This window comes from Salvelinus alpinus, unplaced genomic scaffold, assembly GCF_045679555.1.
Source record: "Salvelinus alpinus unplaced genomic scaffold, SLU_Salpinus.1 scaffold_424, whole genome shotgun sequence".
Lineage (NCBI taxonomy): Eukaryota > Metazoa > Chordata > Actinopteri > Salmoniformes > Salmonidae > Salvelinus > Salvelinus alpinus.
In genome coordinates this window covers 1-12,298 of record NW_027256364.1, presented here as the reverse complement: position 1 = coordinate 12,298, position 12,298 = coordinate 1, and the positions used below count along the sequence as shown (strand labels likewise).

The 12,298-nt window shown below is 39.9% G+C and overlaps 1 pseudogene; it reads left to right on the top strand.

The window, feature by feature from the left end:
- Window positions 1-3,847: 3,847 nt before the first annotated feature.
- Window positions 3,848-12,290, top strand: LOC139567391 (zinc finger protein 135 pseudogene; annotated as a pseudogene).
- The last annotated feature ends 8 nt before the right edge of the window (window positions 12,291-12,298 follow it).

Below are 12,298 nucleotides of genomic sequence, written 5' to 3'. Positions count from 1 at the left end.
ATCTGTTACCAGGACAACCAGCAGAGTTCTGTTAGTTGACAGGAAGATGGACTGGTGGATATGGATGTTATGAATATCATAACACTGAAAAAGGATTCTGCCAATGAAAAGAGAGAAACCAATAGACCATATAAAACCGTGATGAAAGTTAGCTTTTGAGAGAAAGTTAAAAGATGATCCAATGTAAGGTGCTTGTTTTACAAAAACTTTTCCATAAAACATTATGGATATTACATTGTCTGTCCCAGTCAAACCCCCTATCTTTACAAGACTGTAGAACAGGCAAACTAAATTCAAGACACTGTTAATTAATTAACTAATACTGGAGGAAAGCTGTGATCAGGCTGCCCACTCAAGAGAAAGCTTCAAACTGTAACCAGTGCCGTCAACCTTGTTCAGGTTATCAATCAACCTACCAGGGTAGTTACAAACAGTAGAGGAATGAAATCATCATGTTTTGATCATATCTTTACTAATGCTGCAGAAATGTGTTTTAAAGCAGTTTCCAGATCCATCAGATGTAGTGATCACAATATAGTAGCCATGTCTAGGAAAACCAAAGTTCCAAAGGCTGGGCCTAATATTGTGTAAAAGAGGTCATACAATACGTTTTGTATTGATTCCTATGTTTTTGATGTAAATAATATTTGTTGGTCCGTGGTGTGTAATGATGAGCAACCAGACGCTGCCCTTGACACATTTATGAAAATGCTTATCCCAGTTACTAATAAGCATGCACCCATTAAGAAAATGACTGCAAAAACTGTTAATTCCACGTGGATTGATGAGGAATTAAAAAATGGTATGATGAATGAATGAAATGAAACGTATTGCAAATTGAGAAATCATGTGACTAAACTGAAAAAAAGAAGAAACTACACTATGATTCAAAGATAAATGACATGAAGAATGATAGTAAAAAAAAAAATGGAGCATCTTCAATGAAATTTGGGCAAAAAATTAACAATGACATGTCACCGGTGTCTGACAACGTGGATGGAAAATTGAGGATAATAGCGGCCGATATTGCCACTCCTATTTGCCTTGTCTTTAATTTAAGCCTACTAGAAAGTGTGTGCCCTCAGGCCTGAAGGGAAGCTAAAGTCATTCCACTACCCAAGAATAGTAAAGCTCCCTTTACTGGCTTAAATAGCCGACCAATCAGCCTATTACCAACCCTTACATTTTTTGGAAAAAATAGTTTGGCCAGATACAATGTTATTTTACAGTAAACAAATTGAGACTTTCAGCTTATAGGGAAGGACATTCAATAAGCACAGCACTTACAAATGACTAATTGGCTGAGAGAAGTTGATGATAGAAATATTGTTGGGGCTGTTTTGTTAGACTTCATTGCGGCTTTTGACAGTATCGATCATAGTCTGCTGCTGAAAAAAACGTATGGCTTTACACCCCCTGCAATATTGTGGATAAATAGCTTTTTGTTAATGTAACCTTTATTTAACTAGGCAAGTTGGTTAAGAACAAATTCTTATTTTCAATGACGGCCTAGGAACAGTGGGTTAACTGCCTTGTTGAGGGGCAGAACAACAGAGTTTTACCTTGTCAGCTCGGGGATTCGATCCAGCAACCTTTTGGTTACTGGCCTAACGCTCTAACCACTAGGCTACCTGCCGCCCCAGAGCTACCCGTCTACCAGAACACAGAGAGTGTTCTTTAATGGAAGCCTGTACAACAAAATCAAGGTAGAATCAGGAATTCCACAGGGCAGCTGTTTGGCAAAGATTGAAACAAGTAGGTGCCATCGACATTTGAGTAAAGCTATGTCTATGTATGTGGATGACGCAACACTACACGTCAGCTACCACAGCAACACTTAACAAAGAGCTGCAGTGAGTTCCAGAATGGGTGGCAAGGAATAGTTAGTTAGTCCTAAATATTTCAGATTACCCTAAATTACATGGCCTACTATGCTAATTCTGTAGCGGTATTGTTAGAGGGGGGTAAAGATAAAGATTTTGTTGGTGCGCAAGGCAGGTATTAACCCTAGTTATTAAAGTTATTACCTATTATAACATTATTAGTATTATTAAATATTATTAAAACTGAAAGGATGAGAGTAGAATAGTTGGATTAGCGCTTCCAGACATATTCTAAACATGATGGAGTCTTAAAGGAGGACTGTAGCATCTAATGATGAAACATTATGGAGTCTTAAATGAGGACTGTAGCATCTAATGATGAAACATTATGGAGTCTTAAAGGAGGACTGTAGCTTCTAATGATGAAACATGGAGTCTTAAAGGAGGACTGTAGCATCTAATGATGAAACATTATGGAGTCTTAACTTCTTATGGCTAGTGGAACCCCTCGACAACATTCCGCTGAAAAGGCAGAGCGCTAAATTCAAAAAAAAAAAATTGAAATATGTAACTTTGATGCATTCACAAGTGCAATACACTAAATTAAAGCTTAACTTCTTGTTAATCTACCCATCATGTCTGATTTGAAAAAAGCTTTACAGCGAAAGCACACCATATAATTATGTTAGGTCAGAGCCTAGTCACAAAAACACACACAGACATTTTCCAGCCAAAGAGCAGAAATATAGATTCAATTAAATTTATCACTAACCTTTGATCTTCATCAGATGGCACTTATAGGACTTCATGTTACACAATACATGTATCTTTTGTTCGATAAAGTGCATATTTATATCCAAAAATCTCAGTTTACATTGGCGCTTTATGGTCAGTAATGTTGTGCATCGAAAACATCCGGCAAATTTTCAGAGGCACATCAATTTACAGAAATACTCATAATAAACTTATAAAAGTTGATACAAGTATTATGCACAGAATTATAGATATACTTCTCCTTAATGCAACCGCTGTGTCAGATTTCAAAAAAGCTTTACGGAAAAAGCAAACCATGCAATAATCCGAGTACGGCGCTCAGACACAAGCCATGCAGATACCCGCCATGTTGTTGAGTCAGAAATAGCGTTTTAAATATTCACTTACCTTTGATGATCTTCATCAGAATGCACTCTCAGGAATCCCAGTTCAACAATAAATGGTTGTTTTGTTCGATAAAGTCCAACATTTATGTCCAAATACCTCCTTTTGTTAGCGCGTTTGGTAAACAAATCCAAACTCATGAGGCGCGGGCAAGTCCAGGCGAAAGTTCCGATGAAAAGGTCAAAAATGTATATTACATTTCGTAGAAACATGTCAAACGATGTATAGAATCAATCTTTAGGATGATTTTAACATAAATCTTCAATAATGTTCCAACAAGAGAATTCCTTTGTCTCACGTTTAGGCACATGATCAGCTCATGCCGCTGACAGACCTCTGGTTGAAACAGCTCTCGTTCCCCCCTCCTTCACAGTAGAAGCCTCAAACAATGTTCTAAGACTGTTGACATCTAGTGGAAGCCTTAGGAAGTGCAATATGACCCCATAGACACTGTACATTCGATAGGCAATGAGTTGAAAACTACAAACCTCAGATTTCCCACCTCCCGGTTGGATTTTTCTCAGGTTTTCGCCTGCCATTTGAGTTCTGTTATACTCACAGACATAATTCAAACAGTTTTAGAAACTTCCGAGTGTTTTCTATCCAATACTACTAATAATATGCATATATTAGCTTCTGGGCCTGAGCAGGAAGTTTACTCTGGGCACACTTTTCATCCGAACGTGAAAATGCTGCCCCCTTATCCCAAACAGGTTAAGTACTGCAGTGCATCTCCTCCTCATGGACTGCACCAGATTTGACAGTACTTGCTGTGAGATGTTACCCCACTCTTCCACCAAGGCACCTGCAAGTTCCCGGACATTTCTGGGGGGAATGGCCCTAGCTCTCACCCTCCGACCCAACAGGTCCCAGACGTACGCAATGGGATTGAGATCCGGGCTCTTCGCTGGCCATGGCAGAACACTGACATTCCGGTCTTGCAGGAGATCACGCGCAGAAGGAGCAGTATGGCTGGTGGCATTGTCATACTGGAGGGTCATGTCAGGATGACCCTGCGGGAAGGGTACCACATGAGGGAGGAGGGTGTCTTCCCTGTAACGCACACCGTTGAGATTGCCTGCAATGACAACAAGCTCAGTCTGATGATGCTGTGACACACCGCCACCTACAAATCGATCCCGCTCCAAAGTGCAGGCCTCGGTGTAACGCTCATTCCTTCGACGATGAACGCGAATCCGACGATAAACGCGAATCCGACCATCACCCCTGGAGACAAAACCGCGACTTGTCAGTGAAAAGCACTTTTTTCCAGTCCTGTCTGGTCCAGTGACGGTGGGTTTGTGCCCAGAGGCGACGTTGTTGCCGGTGATGTCTGGTGAGGACCTGCCTTTCAACAGGCCTACAAGCCCTTAGTCCAGCCTCTCTCATTCAATTGCGGACAGTCTGAGCTAGAGGTCGACCGATTAAGCGGAATGGCCGATTTAATTAGGGCCGATTTCAAGTTTTCATAATCGGAAATCGGTATTTTTGGGCGCCGAATTATTATTATTATTTTTTTATACCTTTAATTAACTAGGCAAGTCAGTTAAGAACACATTCTTATTTTCAATGACGGCCTAGGAACGGTGAGTTAACTGCCTTGTTCAGGGGCAGAACGACAGATTTTCACCTTGTCAGCCCGGGGGATCCAATCTTGCAACCTTACAGTTAACTAGTCCAACGCAATAACGACCTGCCTCTCTCTCGTTCCACTCCACAAGGAGACTGCCTGTTACGCAAATGCAGTAAGCCAAGGTAAGTTGCTAGCTAGCATTAAACTTATCTTATAAAAAACAATCAATCATAACCACTAGTTAACTACACATGGTTGATGATATTACTAGGTATTATCTAGCGTGTCCTGCGTTGCATATAATCTGACTGAGCATACAATACAAGTATCTAAGTTTCTGACTGAACGGTGGTAGGCAGAAGCAGGCGCGTAAACATTCATTCAAAAAGCACTTTCGTGCGTTTTGCCAGCAGCTCTTCGTTGTGCGTCAAGCATTGCGCTGTTTATGACTTCAAGCCTATCAACTCCCGAGATGAGGCTGGTGTAACCGAAGTGAAATTGCTAGCTAGTTAGCGCGCGCTAATAGCGTTTCAAACGTCACTCGCTCTGAGCCTTCTAGTAGTTGTTCCCCTTGTTCTGCATGGGTAGCGCTGCTTCGATGGTGGCTGTTGTCGTTGTGTTGCTGGTTCGAGCCCAGGGAGGAGCGAGGAGAGGGACGGAAGCTATACTGTTACACTTGCAATACTAAAGTGCCTATAAGAACATCCAATAATCAAAGGTTAATGAAATACAAATGGTATAGAGGGAAATAGTACTATAATTCCTATATTAACTACAACCTAAAACTTCTCACTTGGGAATATTGAAGACTCAAGTTTAAAGGAACTGCCAGCTCACAATGTTCTCCCGTTCTGAGCAAGGAACTGAAACGTTAGCTTTCTTACATAGCACATATTGCACTTTTACTTTCTTCTCCAACACTTTGTTTTTGCATAATTTAAACCAAATTGAACACGTTTCATTAATAATTGATTTTTATTGATGTATTATATTAAGTAAAAATAAGTGTTCATTCAGTATTGTTGTAATTTTCATTATTACAAATAAATAAATAAAAATCGTCCGATTAATCGGTATCGGCTTTTTTGGTCCTCCAATAATCGGTATCGGCGTTGAAAAATCATAATCGGTCGACCTCTAGTCTGAGCACCGATGGAGGGATTGTGCGTTCCTGGTGTAACTTGGGCAGTTGTTGTTGCCATCCTGTACCTGTAGGTGTGATGTTCGGATGTACCGATCCTGTGCAGGTGTTGTTACACGTGGTCTGCCACTGCGAGGACGATAAGCTGTCCGTCCTGTCTCCCTGTAGCGCTGTCTTAGGCGTCTCAAAGTACGGACATTGCAATTTTTTGCCCTGGCCACATCTACAGTCCTCATGCCTCCTTGCAGAATGCCTAAGGCACGTTCACGCAGATGAGCAGGGACCCTGGGCATCTTTCTTTTGGTGTTTTTCAGTCAGTAGAAAGGCCTCTTTAGAGTCCTAAGTTTTCATAACTGTGACCTTAATTGCCTACCGTCTGTAAGCTGTTTGTGTCTTAACGACCGTTCCACAGGTGCATGTTCATTCATTGTTTATGGTTCATTGAACAAGCATGGGAAACAGTGTTTCAACCCTTTACAATGAAGATCTGTGACGTTATTTGGATTTTTACGAATATTCTTTGTAAAACCCGTAATTTTTTTTGCTTAGATTATTTTGTATATGTTTTATGTTGAAAAGTGTGTTTTTCTCAGACATTAATACACAACTCCAGGTGAAAGACAAAGGCCAAAGCTGTAATAAAATAGCAAATTAACTGGCAAAGCAGCAGAGCGAGGCCCGCATCCAGCAATGAGTCACGTTTTGCAGCTGTTTCAGTACAGCACTACAGGGAGAGGGAAAAAATCCACTGGACTAGTTTCAATGTATGGAATCACTTATGAGTTTCTTGATTTTGGTTAAACTTCTTCTTTAAAGCATCAGACTCCATAGTAATTCATCATTAGAAGCTACAGGCCTCCTTTAACTTTTTTCAATAGGGGGTGCTGTTTGCACTTTGTAATAATTTCGTTCCCAAATTAAACTGCCTCGTACTCAATTCTTGCTCGTACAATATGCATATTATTATTACTATTGGATAGAAAACACTCTCTAGTTTCTAAAACCGTTTGAATTATATCTGTGAGTAAAACAGAACTGGAGTTGGAGCAATTTTCATATGAGGATGTGAGAATGCTGAATTCTGCAGGCTGTTCCAGGGTCGGTTTATTAATTTGCCTGTCTTCTATTGGTTGATATGCACTGCATACGACTTCCCCTGGATGTCAGCGAATAGTGAGAATTGAAATGGAGTCGCTAGGCAGATCTGAAGGCCTATAAATAGGCTGGCAACGTGGTGTGAACTCTTTCTCCTCTTCGCCATGACGCAAAAAGGACCTCGGCATGTCGTTCTAGAAAGCTCCGGTTATAGCCCTTAGATATATCCGGCTCTGTTTTTATTTGATATAGGTGTTAAAGACATTATAATGTTGTTATTTTAAACCGAGTTATATCAGTTTATATCAGTATATTGCGATTTTTCGGGTATTTATTTGTGCTGCGTTCTAGTGAGTTGGACACGTCTTAGCCACATGGCTAATGTTTACTGCTAATTCCAAAGTTGAAGACTACATTCTACAACCGAGCAACGATTATTTTGGACAAAGGACAACTTGCCCAAGATTCTGATGGGAGTTCATCAAAAAGTAAGAACTATTTATGATGTTAATTCGTTGTTCTGTTGAAAAATGTAAAACGCGTATTCCGCCATTAATTTCGGTGCGGTCTCGCTTTAACGCACGCTGTAGGTCGTAGTAACATTAATTTTAAAAATCTAACACAGCGATTGCATTAAGAACTAATGTATCTTTCATTTGCTGTCCAACCTGTATTTTTTTAGTCAAGTTTATGATTAGTTACTGATTAGAATAGGTGCCTCTCCCAAGATTTCTCCCGACATATTGTTGGCAGCTTGGCTACTATTCTCATTGTATAACCACGATTTGTGCCGCTAAATATGCACATTTTCGAACAAACTCTATATATATTGTGTAATATGATGTTATAGGACTGTCATCTGAAGGAGTTTGAGAAGGTTAGTGAAAAAATTAATATCTTTTGCTGGTTTATACGTTATCGCTATTTTTGGCTTGAATCAATGCTGTTGTGTGGTTGGCTATTGTAGTAAGCTAATATAATGCTATATTGTGTTTTCGCTGTAAAACACTTAAAAAATCTGAAATATTGGCTAGATTCACAAGATCTTTGTCTTTCATTTGCTGTACGCTGTGTATTTTTCAGAAATGTTTTATGATGAGTATTTAGGTAATTCACGTTGGTCTCTGTAGTTATTCTAGTTGCTTTGGTGAGAGTTGTGATGGTGGCTGCAATGGTAAACTATGATTTATACCTGAACTATGCACATTTTTCTAACAAAACATATGCTATACAATAAATATGTTATCAGACTCATCTGATGAAGTTGTTTCTTGGTTAGTGGCTATTTATATCTTTATTTGGTCGAATTTGTGATAGCTACCTATGCAGGAAAAAAATGGTGGAGAAAAAAAAGTTGTGTCTTTTGCTATCGTGGTTAGCTAATAGATTTACATATTGTGTCTTCCCTGTAAAACATTTAAAAAATCAGAAATGATGGCTGGATTCACAAGATGTGTATCTTTCATCTGGTGTCTTGGACTTGTGATTTAATGATATTTAGATGCTAGTATTTACTTGTGGCGCTATGCTAGGCTATGCTAGTCAGCTTTTTTACTGATGAGGGTGCTCCCGGATCTGGGATGGTGACTCGTGAGAAGTTAAGACTCCATAATGTTTCATCATTAGATGCTACAGTCCTCCTTTAATGCAGCTGGTGGCCACACCAGATAGTGACTTACCTTTTATTTTGACCCCCCCACTTTGTTCAGGGACACATTATTCAATTTCAGTTTGTCACATGTCTGTGGAACTTGTTCAGATTATGTCTGTTATTGAATCTTGTTATGTTCCAACAAATATTTACACATGTTAAGTTTGCTGAAAATAAAAGCAGTTGACAGTGAGAGGACGTTTCTTTTTTTGACGAGGGGGGGGGGAAACAATTGAATCAATTTTAGAATAATGCTGAAATGTAACAAAATTTGGAAAAGGTGATGGGGTCTGAATACTTAAAACCTCTCTGGGATATGTGGGACGCTAGCCTCCCACCTGGCCAAAAGACAGTAAAAATGCAGTGTGCCAAATTCAACTAAAATACTATAAATATCAAACTTTCATTCAATCACACATGCAATATACCAAATTAAAGCTACACTTGTTGTGAATCCAGCCAACATGTCAGATTTCAAATAGGCTTTTCGGCGAAAGCAAACGATGCTATTATCTGAGGATAGCACCATAGTAAACAAAGAGAGAGAAGCATATTTCAACCCTGCAGGGGACACAAAACGCAGAAATAGAAATATAATTCATGCCTTGCCTTTGACGAGCTTCTTTTGTTGGCACTCCAATATGTCCCATAAACATCACAAATGGTCCTTTTGTTCGATTAATTCCGTCGATATATATCCAAAACGTTTGATCCATTAAAACACCGGTTCCAACTTGCGCAACGTGACTACAAAGTATCTCAAAAGTTACCTGTAAACTTTGCCAAAACATTTCAAACTACTTTTGTAATACAACTTTAGGTATTTTTTAACGTAAATAATCGATAAAATTGAAGACGGGATGATCTGTGTTCAATACAGGAGGAAAACCGGTAAACCGGAAAATACAGGAGGAAACCGGAAAATGCCTTTTCCAGCATGAAGGAGCACCTTGCCATAAGGCAAACGTGATAAGTGGCTCGGGGAACTAAGTGGCTCGTGGGAACAAAACATCAATATTTTGGGTCCATGGCCAGGAATCTCCCCAGACCTTAATCCCATTGAGAACTTGTGGTCAATCCTCAAGAGGCGGGTGGACAAACAAAAACCCACAAATTCTGACAAACTCCAAGCATTGATTATGCAAGAATGGGCTGCCATCAGTCAGGATGTTTTAGCCCAGAAGTTAATTGACACCAGGGTGGATTGCAGAGGTCTTGAAAAAGAAGGGTCAACACTGCAAATATTGACTCTTTGCATCAACTTCATGTCATTGCCAATAAAAGCCTTTGACACTTATGCAATGCTTGTAATTATACTTCAGTATTTCATAGTAACATCTGACAAAAATATCTGAAGACACTGAAGCAGCAAACTTTGTGGAAATTAATATTTGTGTCATTCTCAAAACTTTTGGCCACGACTGTAGGTTGCATTCTGTATCATACAGCTATGCAAGTTATATATTTAGAACCACTTGCTCGATTGGAATTAAGCGACGTCTGTGTCTTGAGTGTCCAAGAACGGTTTAGTTTTTTGTGTTCTGACTTGTAAAACAGAATGAATAAAAAAGTAATGTAAACGTTATCAGTAATTACCAGGAAGCTCTACAACAGTTGTTTGAAAATCACGCCAAGATTGTTAAAACTGGCCTTAGGCTATTGAGCGATCTGATTAGGATTTACCCTCGTAGCAAGGCCTATTTATCATGTGGATGTTTTATTCAGGTCTCTTTTTTAAAAAACACATTGTCTTTGGCAGGAGAAAGACCAGACTCAGAGGAACCAGAGCCAGGCACGTCCAAACCAACAAGAAGACACCAGTGTTCCCACTGTGGAAAGTGTTTTAACCAGTTAAGGGACCTGTACCGACATGAGAGAATACACAAAGGGGAGAAGCCTTACCAGTGCTCCCAGTGTGGCAAGTGTTTTAACCATTTAGAGAACCTGAAACAACACAAGAGAATACACACAGGTGAGAAGCCTTACCACTGCTCCCAGTGTGGAAAGAGTTTTAACCATTTAAGTACCCTGAAAGTTCATGAGAGAATACACACAGGGGAGAAGCCTTACCACTGCTCCCAGTGTGGCAAGTGTTTTAACCAGTTAGGGAACCTGAAACAACATGAGGGAATACACACAGGGGAGAAGCCTTACCACTGCTCCCAGTGTGGAAAGAGTTTTAAGCATTTAAGTACCCTGGAAGTTCACGAGAGAATACACACAGGGGAGAAGCCTTACCACTGCTCCCAGTGTGGCAAGTGTTTTAAACAGTTAGGGAACCTGAAACAACATGAGAGAATACACACAGGGGAGAAGCCTTACCACTGCTCCCAGTGTGGAAAGAGTTTTAAGCATTTAAGTACCCTGGAAGTTCACGAGAGAATACACACAGGGGAGAAGCCTTACCACTGCTCCCAGTGTGGAAAGAGTTTTAACCATTTAAGTACCCTGAAAGTTCACGAGAGAATTCACACAGGGGAGAAGCCTTACCACTGCTCCCAGTGTGGCAAGTGTTTTAAACAGTTAGGGAACCTGAAAGAACACAAGAGAATACACACAGATGAGAAGCCTTACCACTGCTCCCAGTGTGGCAAGTGTTTTAACCAGTTAGTGAGCCTGAAACGACATGAGAGAATACACACAGGGGAGAAGCCTTACCACTGTTCCCAGTGTGGAAAACGTTTTAACCAGAAAAGCTACCTGAAAAAACATGAGAGAATACACACAGGGGAGAAGCCTTACCACTGATTCCAGTGTGGAAAGCGATTTGCAATGTTTGGGACTCTGAAAATACATGAGAGAATACACACAGGAGAGAAGCTGTACCTCTGTTACCTGTGTGGAAAGAGTTTTTCCCACTTATGTCACCTGAAAACTCATGAACAAATACACAAGGGGTAAAGCCTCACCACTGCTCCCAATGTGGAAAGGGTTTTAACCTGTTATGGGACCAGAAACAACACAGGGGAGAAGCCTTACATGCTCCCAGTGTGCAAAGAGTTTGCCCAGGCTTACAAAAGCTCAGACTGTGGGAAAACATATTACTCTTCACAGTCACTTAAACGTCATGAGAGAATCCACACAGAAGAGAGAATAATTACTTCTCCTACTGTGTAAATTGATATTTCACATCACATTGACTTAAAATTCATCAGAGAACATACACAGTGCTCCCATTGTCTTATATTGTTGACTGATAATGTGTTTACTTGTTTATACCATATGAAATTGAATTGTACACAGTATACTCAAACATATATTTCTATGTTTTTATTAGAAAACATTAATTGAATATGGAGTATGTCAGTTTGAATATAGAGTAGATCAGATTCCATGTGATAAATTGTCATTTTTTAAACTCTTTGTGTGTGTTTATCTGGGTTTGTCATTCCTCCAGCACTACAGATAATCAAGTGATATTTGGATGTGATGCATTTGCTCCATTGTTGACGTTTGCATTGTTGGCCCACTGATGATTTAATGACATGAAAATGTTCAGACTGTAATGGAAAATGTCCATTGTATGTGTCCATAACCCTAACCTTGTGAAACTGTCCTATTATAATCTCCTGTTCCTGGGAGTATCATCCTGTGTTGCAAACCAGCTGCACCTGCGTCCTTGTATGAATAAAGTCCCTCCCAGGAACAGGAAACTATAAAGATATGTGCTCTTCTCCCAATGCTCCGGAATTCAAACCGTCTCCACTTCGCTGTGTAACTATTGTATAAGAGGTTAAACAAAGATTCTGCTGTGACTCTGATGTGGAAGATGTTATAAATATTTGTTGGTCTGATTTGATTAATGAGGAGCATCCAGACACTGCACTTGATGAATTTATGAAATTGCTTCTTCCAAT